Here is a 12,719-nt window from a genome sequence, read left to right as displayed (position 1 = left end):
AAAAAAAAAAAAAAAAAAAAAAAAAAACCCTAAACCCTAAACCCTAAACCCTAAACCCTAAACCCTAAACCACCATTCGCCCCCAAAAAATTTTCTCTGAAAAAACACACACTAAAAACGTGAGAAAAAACACACTACTTTGTCACTATTCACCACAATCTGCTGCCATGTCATCGCCGGCTGCTTCTGACCGGCGAATCATACCACCGGAACCGCCTCCTCACGGCGACCAACATATCGAAAAATCAGATGAATCGGAGTCCGGTAACACCTCTATTTTTCCGTTCGAAAATCTGCATTTTCCGTCAAATATTTCGCCGGCGCCGTTTACTGCTCCTCCCGGCGCCGGATTACCATCAATAGACTCGCCTCAGGCAGACGATTCGAATGGTACCAGCCCCACACTTTTTAACCCCGTATCTCAGCCGCAATCGTCGTTCAAAGTTCCGAGCTCATTGTTCACCAAATCGCCGGAGTTGATTTCTTTGATTCCGGTGGATTCTTGCAACCTCAGTACAAAACAAGGCCCAATCTGTGATACCCATTCTAAGACGGTCCCAATCATACCAGTTTCATGCCCAACGCCGTTCACCGTCAACGGCAATTTCAGATCTAAGAATTCAGCGCCGGTCGTAACTTTTACGTCATCTTCTTTGCCGATTTCCGGCGCCGATCCGGCGTCTTTTTTCAATTCCTCTTCACATCATGATCGTCCAGTCATGGGTCGTGTTTTGCCTCAATCAATTTCTGGTTTCCGGCCACCGATCGGAAATCCCCAATTTCTAGGGCAAACTCGAATTTCATCTCATTCTTTGATGCAATCAGACCCTCTGCTGCCCGGTTCTAGTGGATTGAAGCCCGGTTCTGGGATCTCCTCACCGTCGCCGAACTTTGGTACTTCTCCGGTGGTCAACTCGGTGGTAAACTCGGCCGGGTCAACTCAGCGAGTTGACCGAGTTCACTCAACAGCATATAATACTGGTTCGGCTTCTAACTCTGGTTCTAGGGCAACTAAGACGTTTCCGGTGTCATTTAGGGATGCTCTGGCTCCTACTTCACCTCGCTCGGGGAAGAATGGCTTTGGAGATGTCATGAATGTTATAGATGAAATGCCCCTGCCGACTCTTAAGAATGGGAAACCGGGTATTCTTTTCCTGGATGAGGTAATGTCTTCCCTGACTGAGCCTTTTAAGTTTTCTTTAGTTGGGAAGATTTCTGGTAATAGATCATTAGTCCCAAACTCGGACATTTCTGCGGCATTTGCTCGTTTGGTATTGAAGCGATCTTTTGATTTGAGGTTCTTGCCTCGGGGTTTTCTGATCCTTTCACTTCATTGTGAGGAGGATTATGCGTTCTTTTGGACCCGTGGGCAGATGATGGTGGGACCTCTCGGGATCCGTTTCTCCAAGTGGACCCCGGAATTCAATCTTCAGGAAGAATCTCCCATCGCCCCTGTTTGGGTGCGTCTCCCGGGCTTGCCCATTCATCTGTTTAACAAGAAAAGTCTTTTTGCCCTTGCCAAGATCTTGGGCAATCCGGTGAAGATGGATGATTTTACTGCTGACTCTTCTAGAACCGCTTTTGCTCGTGTCTGTGTGGAGTTGAATGTGTTGGAACCACCCGTTAAGCAAATTTGGGTGGGCTGGGGTGATCATACCCAGGAGATTGATGTGGTGTATGAGAAAATACCTGGGTATTGCTTAGATTGCAAGATGTTGGGTCATTCGACCAACGTTTGCTATTCCCATGGGAAAAATCCTAAACCTGCTCGATCCCAGCCTGCTGATCGTGGGCATCTTCAGTCGGAGGCCCCTCCTGCTCAGGCACCATCTGAGGGTGCAGCCCCTGTCATTGTCCCGGGACCACAGCCCCAGCTTCATGTCAATGGCCCTGGTCCCCGGCGTAGACAGAGACGGAGGCCTGTTCGTCAGGCTCTCCCGAGGGATGATCCTCTTGCTTCGAACTTTTTTGGAGTTCTTTCCCATTTGCAGGAGACAGAGGTAGGCTCTGAGGAGCTTGGATTAGGTGTTACTGATCCCTCTGTAGGTTTGAGTTCTCATCAGGAGGCCCCTGTTTCGGACCCTCCTGAGGTCATGGTGGCTGAGGACGATGAGAGTGTTCCTTATGTGGTTTGTGTGGATGACCTTGGATCTCCACGCCCGGATGTGGTGACTGTGTTTGTTCCCCCGGAGGTTTGTATTGAAAATCATAGCAGTCACTCGGTCCCATCCTTTCCTGCATCCCTTGCTGATGCCACTTCTATGTTGGACGAGTTGATTGCTCGACAGGGTTCCCCCATTCTGGAGATTCCCAGTCATACGTTGACTGATGATCCTGATCAGGATTTTGATCGACATTCTGTGTCTGGTGTTAGTTGTGGATCCGAGTGTAGTATCCTGGACACTGACATGTCCAATCCCAGGAAAAGACCTTAGGATGAAGTTCGGCGATCTCGTAAAAAGCGATCGGATCATTCTTCCACCCGTTCTTCATGAACTGTTTAATCTGGAATATCCGGGGACTTCGGGGTTCGGAGTCCCAGCAGAGGCTGCATGCCTTTGTGAAGGAGAAACAAGTTAAGGTTTTGGCTGTTTTGGAACCCATGATTGATCTGGATCAGAGATACATGACTCGCCGTTTGGGGTTTTCTGGCGTCATCTCTAATCTCTCCGGTAATATCTGGGTATTTTTTGCTGCTGATGTAAGGGCGGAGTGTGTTTTTGATCATGCTCAGTTCCTCCACATCAGAATTTCTGCCTCTTACTTTCCGACAGAGATATTTTGTTCTTTTGTTTATGCTAGTTGTGATTATGTTCAACGTAGGGATCTCTGGTCTTCCCTGCTTCATGTCAAGCCTGCTCTGGGTCCTTGGCTGGTTGGTGGGGATTTCAATGTTGTTCATGATGCGTCTGAGTGTTTGGGCACCCGTGGTGGTAGGTTGCTACCCATGGAGGAGTTCAACACTTTCATTATGGATTTTGGTTTGATTGATGCTGGCTTTGAGGGGTCTTCGTTTACTTGGACGAATAAGACCATTTGGAAGCGGTTGGACAGGGTTATGGTTTCAGTTGATTGGGGCGATCATTTTAGCTCGCTCCGGGTGGAACATCTCGCTCGTACTGTTTCTGACCACTGTCCGCTTTTGGTTACCGCTCCGGTTTTTGGCCGTGGTCCGAGCTCGTTTCGCTTCCAGCGTATGTGGCTTCGGCATCATGGTTTTTTGCAGACTGTTAGGCTCAATTGGAATTTGCCTTGCAGTCTGAGTGGCATGCCGCGTCTTTTTGTCAAGATGAAACGTCTTAAGCATCACCTCAGGTGGTGGAATCAGGATGTTTTTGGTAACATTTTTGATAAAATCACCGAGGCTGAGGGTGCAGTTCGTTCTGCTGAGCTGGCATGTGAGGCCGATCCTACTGATTCGAATTGGACTGCCCTGTCCGATCGTAATGCGGATTTGGCTCGTGTCACCGCCATGGAGGCGGATTTTTGGAAACAAAAAGCTGCATGCAACTGGCTTGAGGATGGTGAGCGGAACACCAAACTCTTTCATAACATGGTTAAGAAGAAGCGTGTGGCTAATAAGATATTCCGTATTTGGGATGATGGGGTTTGCCTGACGTGTCCTGAGATGATTCAGCAGTCGGGTGCCTCGTTTTTTCAGCACTTACTCACTGGGGATCCCTTTGTGCTTGATTGTCCTGATTTTTCGGGGTTTCCTTTGGTGATTTCTGATGAGGAGAACTGTGGGATTACTGCTACCCCCTCCCTAGAGGAGGTGCGTGCGACTGTTTTCTCCATTTCTCCTGACAGTGTGGCAGGGCCTGATGGCTTCTCTTCGGCGTTTTTCCAGCATTGCTGGGAGATAGTTTATCAGGATGTGTTGGATGCGGTTTTGGATTTTTTCCGAGGCTCTCCACTGCCTCAGAGCTTTACTGCTACCACGATTACTTTGATTCCAAAAGTAGAGGGTGCTCGGGCTTGGTCGGATTTCCGTCCGATCAGCCTGTGTAATGTCACGAACAAGATCATTTCTAAGTTGTTGTACTCTCGTTTGCGGACTGTGGCGGAGAGACTTATTTCTTTGAATCAGAGTGGTTTTGTTCCGGGACGGATGATTTCTGATAACATCCTCCTTGCTCAGGAGCTCACTCATAGTCTCACTCTTCCCACGTATGGTGGTAATGTTATTTTGAAGCTGGATATGGCTAAGGCCTATGATCGGGTCCAATGGCCTTTTCTTTTTGATGTTTTGCGCCATTTTGGTTTCTCTGACGAGGTTGTGTCGTTGGTCTCGGCCTGTATTTCTCATTGTCATTTCTCCGTTAATATCAATGGTTCTCTTTCGGGGTTCTTCGGTTCTACCAGGGGCCTCAGGCAGGGAGACCCATTGTCCCCCCTTCTCTTCATCTTAGGGGCGGAGTATCTTTCGCGTGGCCTTGATAGACTCTATTTGCGTCATCCTGATATTAGGTACCGTTCTAGTTGTGGTCTTTTGATTTCTCACCTGGCCTATGCTGATGATATCATTATTTTTGCCAATGGTGGGTCTCGTGGGATGCAGCGTCTTTTAGATTTCCTGCATCACTATGAGAACTGTTCGGGACAGCTGGTGAATTCTGCCAAGAGTTCTCTGATTTTACCTCCGCGATGCTCTGAGCGCCTTCGCTCAAGACTTTTGCGTATCACTGGATTTGCGGAGGGTCATCTGCCGATCAAGTACCTCGGCGTTCCTTTATTTCGGGGTAATCGGACGTGTTCTCTTTTTGAGCCCCTCTTACAGTCTGTTAGGAGGCGGCTGGAGGGTTGGGAAATTCGTACTCTTTCTCCGGGGAGCCGCATGACCCTCATTCGTAGCGTGCTCCTCTCGATGCCCATATATTTGTTTCAGGTTGTTCAGCCTCCGTTGGCTGTCATGGAGAAACTTGAGAGAGTCTTTAATGCCTTTCTTTGGGGGTCTAGGTCCTTGGAGAAGAAATGGCATTGGGCTCGTTGGTCTCGGGCTTGCCTACCTGTGGAAGAGGGCGGTCTTGGCTTCCGCAGATTGAAAGATCTTGTGGACAGTTTCTCCATAAAACTGTGGTTTAGGTTCAGGCAGGGTAATTCCCTATGGGCCAAATTTTTGATGAGGAAATATTGTCTCTTGGCGCACCCAGCTTGTGTTTCTTCTCGTGGTTTTATCTCTCCCACTTGGCGGCGTTTGCTCCAGATCAGGCCTCGTGCGGAGAGTGGTATTCGCTGGCGTGTGGGCCTTGGTGCAGTTTCTTTTTGGGATGATTGTTGGTTTAGGGATATACCTTTGTCCAGTCACACTGAGGTCCGTGGTGACCGTGGGGTCCGGGTTTCTCATTTCATTTCCGAGGGAACCTGGGATTTTGATCATCTTTGTTCAGTAGTGGCTCCTTCTATTGCGGAGCAGATTGTGTTGGTCCCGATTCTTTCGGGAGAGCCTGATTTAGCTCGTTGGATTCATAGCTCCGATGGCGCTTTTTCTGTCAAGTCCGCTTGGGAGTTGATCCGTTTGCGCGCACCGACTTCTGATATTCTAAGGCCCTGTTGGGGTAGTTGGTTGAGGCCTACGATGTCATTCTTTCTTTGGAGATTTTGGCATCAGTGGCTCCCAATTGATGAGATCCTTCAGCGCCGTGGCTTTGCGTTAGCATCTCGTTGTCACTGTTGTGATATGTCAGAGACTTTCACTCATTTGTTTATTCGCAGCCCCGTGGCTCGCTCTGTTTGGCATTTTTTTGGTGCGGTCTTTAGGGTTCGTATCCCTGACACTGAGGACATCAGATTATTCCTTAGTGCGTGGAAGAGGAATCTTGTCTGGGCTCCAGGGGGGCATATGAGGGAGTTTCTCCCTTTCATTGTTTTGTGGTTTCTCTGGACTGCTCGGAATGACTCGAAACACCGCCAACTCTCCATCTCTGGGGAGACGGTGAAGTTTCAGATCCTGTCTTATCTGCGCCTCGCCTATTCTGCGCGTACTGTCAAGCCCAAACATTGGGTGGGCTTTTTTCACGTGGCGAGGTCGATGGGGATTTCGGTTGGTTTACACAAATATCATCGGACGACGATTGTTCGTTGGCTTCGGCCGCCGTCGGGTTGTTTTAAGTTAAATGTGGATGGGAGCTCGAGAGGCAATCCTGGCGAATCTACGGTTGGTGGCGTCGTTCGTGACGATTCTGGGCGGGTCTTGCTATCATTCAGTGAGTTCATTGGAGCGGGATCTTCTATTCGGGCAGAACTCTGGGCGGTTTGGAGGGGTCTTCTCCTTTGTTCCGATCTTTCTCTTTTTCCTCTTTGGATCGAAGTTGACTCCCAGCTATCTATTCAGATCCTCCGTTCTCGTAGGTGTTGTTGGGATTTGGATTCTATTGTTTCTCAGATTTTGGTCCTTTTGAGGGGGCGTATGGTTCATTTTTCACATATTTTTCGGGAGGGTAATTCGGTGGCGGATGCGTTGGCAGTGAGGGCTCATGACCTTAGACAGTATACCTTAGTGTTAGGACCTTCTTTACCCAGCCATATCTCCATCCTTGCCCGATCCGATCGGTCAGGGCTACCATACCTCAGATACAGATATTCTTAGCCATTTGGGACCCTCCTTCTTTTTGGATCTTTTTCTTTCTATATATCTATGTATGTATTTTTCTTGCAGGTTTTTTGTTCTTGGAGGTTGTCTTTTATTACTCGTTTGCTCGGTGCAAGTGGGCCCAGACACTTGCACCCTACATGTTCTGTTTTTTGGGGGTTTGTTCTTCTCCCTTTTCGGCAGGTGTGTGCGAGTGGGTTCAGACACTTGCACTCTTTATGCTTTCTTTTGTTGGATTTGGGTGGATTCGAGTGCCTTCTCGGTTGGTGATTCTATTAGGCCCACTCCTGTTCTCTGGCGGGTGCTATCTGCAGGCTTCTCCTTACCCGCCTATTTTTTTATTAGACTTGCTGAGTGTTGTGGTGGCTCTGGATGATATCTCTCTTTGGTTTCTCTAGCCTGGGGCTCCACTCATGTTGAGACTACTTTGTGATATATTCTGCAGCATGCATTGGTGGATCGGGATTTTATCTCTTGGTTGTCTCTTTTCTCATAGTCATGCGATTCATGCTTTCACTTCAGACATTATGAGCTCAGACTGCTATCACTCTCTTTTTGGGCCTTAGAGATTCTCTGCTGATCGATCTCGGATTATGTACTTCTTTTCAGATTGGTCTTACATTGACAGACAGCTCAGAGATGGGTACCATCAGTGGTCTTTTGCACCTACTTCTGAGCTGGATCATTACTGTTTACATAGGTTTCGATATGTTTTTCTGTCTCTAGCGATGTGCTTAGTTGTTATTTTGTATTATGCATTTCACTTAGGGCTTAGCTTTTGGCTCGTGTATTTGCCACCCTAGGTCTATGTTTTTATGTTTTGTATGACTAGCCTTTAAGAGAGGTTTGGTTTCATCTTCCTCTCTTCAGGTGTTCTCTTGTATCGTTAATTTTATTTTATATACAGGTAGGGGTCTGCCTAACCCCCCCGCTTCCGGCGGTGTTTTTATTTAAAAAAAAAAAAAACCCTAAACCCTAAATCCTAAACCCTAAACCCTAAACCCCAAACCCCAAACCCCAAACCCCAAACCCTAAACCCTAAACCCTATCTGAGACTGGTACTTCAAACTCTTCGTAATGGCCATTTATATGCTAAGTTGTCCAAATGTGAATTTTGGATGGACAAAGTAGTATTTTTAGGCCACGTTATTTTGAGACATGGCATATCTGTTGATCTTGCTAAGGTTGAAGCTGTATTGATTTGACTGAGGCCTACGAATATTCCTGAGATCCGCAGCTTCATGGGTTAAGCTTGTTATTATCGTCATTTTATTGAAGGGTTTTCAAAAATAGCTAAACCTATTTGTAGAACCCGTTAAATCAGACTACGTATAAGCCATGCATAATTTCTAGTATTTTAAATTAAAAATGATTTCTTTATTATTTAAGGCATTTTAAAGTTGTTTAGTCATGATTATTTATTTTACTTCGCATGAGTTTAATTTTACCTTTTTAATTAAATAAGCGAGGCCAGACCAGAGTTGGAGTTTTAAGATAAAATTTAATGATAAGAAAATATTTCTAAATTTAATTTAAGACAAATAATAATTTATTTTAATGTAAAAAAAGGTTTAAGGATTTATTTAATTAATTAAAGATAAGTCGTAAATAAGTTCTTTTATGTCCAATAATTTAATTAAAAGCCTAAAATAAAATATGTGACCAATTGAGATAAGTTTATATAGGCTTATTTTATTTAATAAATTATAACTTACCATGTTAGTAATTTAAATTAAAAACTAGCCATGCATGCAAAATAATTACCATCATAAACTAATTTATTTAATCCACTAAAATACCTAATGGGTAGATAAAACTTTAAAGATTTAAAATTCAATAATTAAGCAATATTTCACCACATTTTAATTGAGATTTTCGGCCACCCCACTTCAAAGAATTTAAAAGTTTGACAACTCATTTTATTGATATCTTTCCTTAATCATTTTCTTAACATAATAACCCCTCACCTTTTAATCAACTAAAATTAATAATTAAGCAATTTTCTACCCTACTTTTAGTTGATAAAAATCGGCCCCTTGATAGATTTAAAAATATTTGACAACTCACTATTTTATTTCTTTCCTTAGCCTTTTTCTTGGTAGATAATTCCCTTTATTTTAATCATCAATAATTAAAGATTTAAGCAATATTTCTACCACATTTTTGAATGCAAAAATCGGCCATCACCCCTTGATATCATCCCTCAATCAAATCAAATCACTCCTCATTCCTTATCCATCAAACACTAGGATAGAAAAGTTTCTATCTTGCCTTTCTATCTCCCATTTATTTTGCAACTTCCTCATTCACCTCCTAGCCATTTCCCTCTCCTCATTTTCGAAATTTCAGAGCAAACATTCAGAGAAAATCGTGAGTTCTTGAGAGAAAAACAAGAGAGAAAACAAGAAAGTGAAGCAACTCCGTCTCCGTCGCGCCGTATCGTCGTATTAATTCGTTTTCCTTTCAAACGATTTCCAGGCATGTTTATATCTTTCCTTGCTCTTCAATCAAGTCATATACATGTTTTTAAACCATATTTGTTCATGATTTTAATAGCAAAAACCGAAATTTTGTCAAGCCATTTTCGAAAATGTAGTGCAGATTTTTTGGCTCTCACTTGTTCTTCACGATATTGGCTTGTTTTTGTGATTTCAGGGGTTGGCTCGATTCCAGGTACTCAATGCTGCACCTAGGCATGTACTAGGGTGTATTAGGATCATATTGGTCCATTCGTTCAAGTTCCTACACGCTGGACGAAGACTTGACAGCAACTTTCCCATAGTTGCGAGTTTGAGTCTCGAAAATATAGTTTTGTTGTTTAAGGTGAGGTTCGAATCTTGGTTGGCTTTCGGGCCTGTAACCACGGTTTGAACCCTTCCTTAACATGTCTAGGACATGACCAAGAAGACCTTTCATGGCTTGGTTCATGGTCTCATCGGTTTTAAAACAAACAAGACAAGTCCCTCGGTTTCTTTCTTTTTCTGTTTTGGGTGTGTGAGTTTTGAATTTATGGTGTTGGGTGGATCTTGGTTAGCTTTTAGCCCTTAGCCTTGGTTCATACAACACTTTATCATGTCTAGATTGAGCCATGGTTGATCATATGACCACTGGAACGACACGTGACAGCAAGCGATCCAAACAATCGCATGGTACAAAATTTTTCTTGGTGTTCTCGGTTTGAGCTTTGTGCCATCCTAGGTGTTTGGGTGGATTGTGGTTGGCCTAGTGCCCTTAGCCATGGTTCAAGCCACACCTTAGGATGTTGGTAAGAGGCTCTGGTCGGTGGTTCAAGCCCCAATGGCCATTAGCCTTGTAAACGACGCAAGGAAGCGCAACAGATGCTGGTGTAATTTCTGGACAGCAACTTTGCCTTCGGTTCAGAGGTGTGTTTCAAGTTCTCGGTTGGCTTTTTGCCTATGGCCTTGGACTGGGCAGTACCTTATTGAGTTAGGAACGTCATGTTTTTGGCCGTTTGTGATTTGGTTAAGTTTAGAGGTCGTACCAGCAATTACGGTACAATGTGCCAAAGTGACTCTCGAAAGAGCTTTTCTTGTTTTTGGCCTCCATTCACCAAATTTCGACTTGTACAATTTTTAGGAGCATTATGTCATCATTTTAGGTGGATTTTAATCATGACTAAATGATGGTTCGATGTTGGTTCAGGTTTGGTACGGAGTCATGATTGAATACTAAGTTGTTGGGCGTAGTTGTCTCGTTTTCGTTTCGATTTTTGACGTGTTGGTCAGGTTAGGTTATTTGCATGTCCCTCATGTTAAGATTAGGTCGCAGCGAGCCTGGGAACGATCCAACCTATTCGGTAAAATAATACAGGATACTTAATTATATTACGTGCATAAAAATATAAAATGTTCATTTTGAGATATATGCGATATTTCTTGTAGCCACTCATGGGATTGCAGCTTATCATGGGATTATTACTTCACCCGGTGACCACTGACCGGTTCAGTTCATGTTCATGTATGGGTACTGATATCCAGTCCAAGGGCTGTGATCATCTCTACCGCCCAGTATACTGTGGTTTAGTCTGATCAGACGATTCAGTTCATTTTATGGGCCACTTGCGTAGAACATATTATCAACAGAAAATTATGATATGCTATTTTATGACAGGGCTCTATCGAGCAAAAATTTTACGTACGATTTTCAGTTATGCACTTATTTATGATTAATCATGACACGATTTCCATGTTTACGTTACGACACGATATTTTTAAGTTGCATGCGATTTTATTATATATTTACTTGCTATTTCACGATATATGCATGCTGAGTCTTTAGAATCACTAGACTTGATTGTTGTAGGTACTGATGAGGTCGAGACCGAGGGCGGGGACCAGTGAGCCATCTTGGGTCGGCAGTAGTAGGAACCCGAGGACCTCATGCTTCAGTTCATTTACTATTTTTATGCTCAAACATTTTTATCACGATGAATTATTTTAAGTTGTTGCCTTGAAACAAATATTTACTTCCGCTGCTATTTTGAACATTAAACCTTTTTATCAAGTTTATTTTATGAATGAGGCATGTTATTTATTTTAATAAAAAAAATTTAATTATTCCGCAAATTTTCAAGTACGAAATACGGGCCTCTATAGGTGGTATCAGAGCCAATGTTCTTGTAAAGGGTTGTACTACTACTGACCTCGAGATGCTCACAAAGTCACGTTTTCGGTCTGTAAGTTTTACGTTTACGCATTTTGGTTAAAGCATGAAATATTTTAACAGCATGTTTTCATGAAATGTTTTACGTCAAGATTTTTAATTATGCAGTATTTATTTAAATTCAAAAAAATAATGGAGATTATGCATGTTAGTTGCGTATGGATTATGTATGGAACAGTATGCCTCCTAGACGTATCCTTGAGCGCGCGAGAGATGATGAGCCTCGTCACGAGGACAGTGAGAATCAGAGGCAGGAGAGGAATGGACCTCCACCCCCTCCACCGGACATGAATGCCCAGATGCTAGCTGGGATGACGCAGTTCTTCGCACAGTTTGCGGGGAACAACGCTGTGGCAACCAGGCCGACGGGGCCCGAGGCTACTTATGAGCGGTTTATGAAGATGCGGCCGAAGGAGTTTTCAGGGACGACAGATCCCATGAATGCCGAGGGCTGGATCAAGTCCCTCGAGGTGATCTTCGAGTTCATGGAGCTTGGAGATGCGGACAGAGTTCGTTGGGCCACCTATCTATTCGGAGGAGATGCTCGCTTATGGTGGAAAGGAGTATCAGTAGCCCTGAACTTGGCTACTCTGAGTTGGACGCGCTTCACGGAGGTATTTTACTCCAAATATTTTACTGACGAAGTGCGTTCTAGGTTGACCAGGGAGTTCATGACCCTGAGGTAGGGAGATCTGACTGTTATGGAGTTCATCCGTAAGTTTGAGAGGGGCTGCCATTTTGTGCCCGTGATTGCGAATGATGCGGGTGCCAAGCTGAGGCACTTTCTAGATGGACTACGGCCGATCTTGCGCCGTGATGTTAGGGTGGCTGGCCCTACTACCTTTGAAGTCGCTGTTTCCAGAGCTCTTGCTGCAGAGCAAGATCAGATTGATATTGAGAGGGATCGCCAGGGTAAGCGACCATTCCAAGTACCACACCGCCCTCCTCCTCAGCAGCAGCAGCACCAGAATAAGAGGCCTTTCCACGGCCCACCCAGAAACAGAGGACAGCCGCAGCAACGGGGACACGCAGTCCCGAAGACTTTTGAGAACCCAGTCTGTCCTAAGTGCACACGCCGCCATGCTGGAGTGTGTATGTATGGCTCAGGGAAGTGTTACAAGTGTGGTAGTCCAGACCACTTGCTGCAGCAGTGCCCTCAGAGGAATCTGCCTACCCAAGGTAGGGTTTTTGCCCTTCATGCGACAGAAATGAACCCGGAGACCATGCTCATGACAGGTATCTTACAGTTTTAAGTTTATATTTGAAATGCAGTGTTTTGGGAATCTGAGTTAATATTTTGAACTTAGAATTGCGATAGGATTGCATGCTCTAATCGGGAATATTTTCGGGAATTAGGTTAGAAGAACTTTGACCTTCGTATGTCTATAAGTTATTTCTTGCGATTTTTGGGTTCAGCTTGATGTTCCAACCTTTCAGGGAGAAT

This window comes from Primulina huaijiensis, chromosome 17 (genome assembly GCF_012295235.1).
Source record: "Primulina huaijiensis isolate GDHJ02 chromosome 17, ASM1229523v2, whole genome shotgun sequence".
Classification (NCBI taxonomy): Eukaryota; Viridiplantae; Streptophyta; class Magnoliopsida; order Lamiales; family Gesneriaceae; genus Primulina; species Primulina huaijiensis.
This window is presented reverse-complemented; position numbering follows the sequence as displayed.